Source organism: Peromyscus eremicus, chromosome 12 (assembly GCF_949786415.1).
Source record: "Peromyscus eremicus chromosome 12, PerEre_H2_v1, whole genome shotgun sequence".
NCBI lineage: Eukaryota > Metazoa > Chordata > Mammalia > Rodentia > Cricetidae > Peromyscus > Peromyscus eremicus.
Window position 1 is genome coordinate 60,959,749 of NC_081428.1, and position 3,486 is coordinate 60,963,234.

A 3,486-nucleotide genomic window follows, 5' to 3' on the forward strand; every position below is an offset into this window, starting at 1 on the left:
TACCTGTTTTTGAGACAAGGTTGCATGTAGCCCAGGATGGTCTCATACTCTTATAGAGCTGAGAGTCCCCCTCCACTTCTGACACCCACTTCCTCTTCCCACGATTCCTTCTGCAGTCTGTCCGTCTGTCTTCTATCATGTGATGATACATCTGGAAGGCAGATGCAGCCTCTCTTGTCTTAGGCTGCTGAGTCTCCAGAACTGTTCTGCTTTTCTGATACAGATCTTGCTTTGTAGCCCTGACTTCATACTCAGAACAACCCCCCTGTCTCAGCCTCCTAAAGTGCTGAGATTACACCTGGAGAATGTCTTTATCCTGTCTAGAATCTTGTGTTACAGTCACATAACCCAGGCCATGAGGTCTGTGTACTGCCTCCGAGGTGTGCTCTTTCTTCCTTAGCCTGCTTCCCGCCAGTGTTTCTGTCATGGATGCCCCACCAAGAGCTTCAGTTTCCACCTCTACCAGAGGATAGGGGGCTTCGGTTACCCCTGGGCCAGTGGACATCCCTCACACTGAACATGAGCTGGGCACATAGAGGAGCTGCCCAGGGCTAGGATGTCAGGCAGTTATGCGAGCTCCCCAAGATGCTGCCAGTTCCTGAACGGAGCTGCTGGGAAGCCTGCACGTTGGGTCAGGCACACCTCCAGACCTACCCGGTCTGCTCTGTGGGGCCTAGCTCATGTGGGACTGCTCTAGGTACACTTTTTAACAGGTCGTCACTGGCTTCCTGCTGCGGTGTCACATACACCAGCTCACGTTGAGGAAGGAACTGTAGAGGAATTTGCAATCTCTACTGTCTAGCCCCTGGGTGACTGAGGCAGCAGAATTCATCTCAGGCCTCTTTTTAGGCACTTGTTTCCCTGGGTCCTTCCCACACACACAGGTCTCAGAGTACCGTCTACCAGGCTCAGGGCTGCACTTTATTCCTCCTGGGTCACCCTACCAAGCTACTGAGAAGGCAGTGGAAGCGGCCACCACAGGCACTTGGGAAAGCCACATAGGCTTAGGAGACAGAGACAGCCTACCCAGAACTTGGAAATCTGCACCAATTGGCTATGTAACCACAAACAAGACATTTCCCTTCTAGTCTTAATTAATTACTCGTTAATTAATTTTGGGTTTTGGGGGGAGGGCTTTGGGGGGCATCTAACCATGTTGCCTAGGTTGGTCAGGAATTCATGGACTCGAGTGATCGTCCTGCCTCAGTCTCAGGAATAGCTGAATTACAGATCCAAGTAGGTACTGCACCTAGCTGGTTTCCTCCTGGTTGATTGATTGATTGATTGATTGACTGACTGATAAGGTCTGACTTTGTAGCTCAGACTAGCCTTGAACTCTGGATGATCCTCTCGCCTCATCCTCCCAGGTGTGAGCAACACACCTGGCCGGAAGTTCGTCTTTAAAACGAGAGGAAATCCATCTAGGTTTCTGAAGAGTATAGAACCCTTTCTCTGAAAGAACGGGTTCTGTTTCAGGCTCAGTAAGCTCTGAACGGAAGCTCTAGCCCTTCACTGCTCTTCGGATCTGCTGTGCAATGGGAGGCAACGGAGGTGGAAGGCTTCGCTGAGCCCAGCTCAGGAATCAGCCCTTGTTTCGAGTTGCTCCAGATGCAGAGAACGAAGCCAGCTGTTCTCCAGTTGTTTGCACCCAGACACAGCAGAAGGAACAGTGCTGGGGCTGGCCAGTATTTTTGATGTGACAGTCCCAATGAGGTGTAATGTGCTACATCAATCTACTTACTATAAACATAGATAGGAACACAAATATAAAACCGAGATTTCTCTCCTCTTCCTCTCTCCCTGACACATATACACCTGATTCTGAGTTGAGGTCAGTGAAGCAGGAAAGCAGAGGTTGTGGCTTAGTAACCTGGGGCTCCATTTGGTTCGGGCTCTGTGCACACTCTGCTTCTAACAATGCACTTGGCACCCAGGACTCTTACCTGCACATCCTATGTACACACTCTGAACAATACACCTAATGACCTGTTAGCAACCTAGAACCTCCAACAGTGTCGAGCTGCATGCACACCTGTTTCACACCTTTTTTTTTTTAATAAATCATTTAATCATCTTACATGTACAGTTCACTGGTACTAATTACATTCATCATGTTATATACAAATGATGGCAATATTTACTTGTTTCCATTTATTAATCTGAAATTCTACCTCCAGGTCTGGTCATCACCCTTCTAAATTCTGTCCCTGTGGTTGGGATACTCTCAATACCACATATCTGTAATCACAGTATTTGTCTATTTATGGCTTAATACTGCATAATGCAGTGAAGGTTTTCCCACTTCACAGTGTTATGATACTCCATTATATACACATAGCTCATTTTAAAACTCCATTTGTCCATCAATACCTATTCATGTTGCTTCCATGTTTAGCTGTTATGAACACTGCTATGAGCATGGGTGCATGCATCTTTTGAAATCCTGTTTCCCATTCTTTCGGGTATTCACTCGGAAATGACAGTACTAACTCCTATGGTGGTCCTAGTCTTCCTTTCTCTTGAGGCAGGCAGGGTCATCCTATGCAGGTCAGTCTGTCCTTAAACTTACTAAGTGACCAAAGATGACCTCGAGCTTTTGATCCTCCTGCCTCCATCTCCTGAGCTGGGATTACAGGCCAGGCTCATTTTTCCGGTGCTAGGGATCAACTCAGGACTCTCCCCAGCTAGGCCAGCACTCTACCAACACAGCCACATCCCCAGCCTGGTGACTTTATTTTAAGACTTTTGTTTTGAGGCCAGGCAGTGGTAGAACATGCCTTTAATCCCAGCTTTCAGGAGTTCAAAGCCAGTCTGGTCTACAGAGGAAGTTCCAGGGCAGCCAGGGATACATAGAGAAACCCTGTCTAAAAAACAAAACAAAAAACTTGTTTTGGTTTGAGACTTCATTGCCAAGGTTGGCCTTGAACTTGCTATGTAACTGAAGATGAGCTTCAACTCCCGATCTTCCTGCTTCCCCCTTCCCACTGCTGGGATTACAGGTATGTGCAGACATACCCAGCTTAGTTTTATTTTGGGGGAGGGGGGACTGCCATACTGTCTTATACCAGGGGTCAGGTTTCCCTACACCCTCAACCACACTTGTTTTAGACTGAGAGTAGCCTTTTGTTGTATGTGGACCCTCAACAGATATGACAATTCTGCTCACCCCCTCTGCGGTGGGTACCCCTTCTGTACTCAGCCTACTGACCAATGTAAATCTCTAGAAACATCATCATGCACATTCACAGAAATAATGCTTCAGACATTCAAATCGTACACATGTATGCAGGCAAAACACTCACACATATAAAAAAGAAAACAATAAACCTAAAAACAAAACTTTATGTGCGTATGCCTCATGTGTGCAGGTAGGTATCCACGGAAACCAGAAGATGCCTGGCCTGCCAGACTAGCCAAAATGAATCTTCAGTGTCGAGAGAAATGCAACTCTCAAGCCCCAGTTCAAGTAACTGAATCAGAACTTAC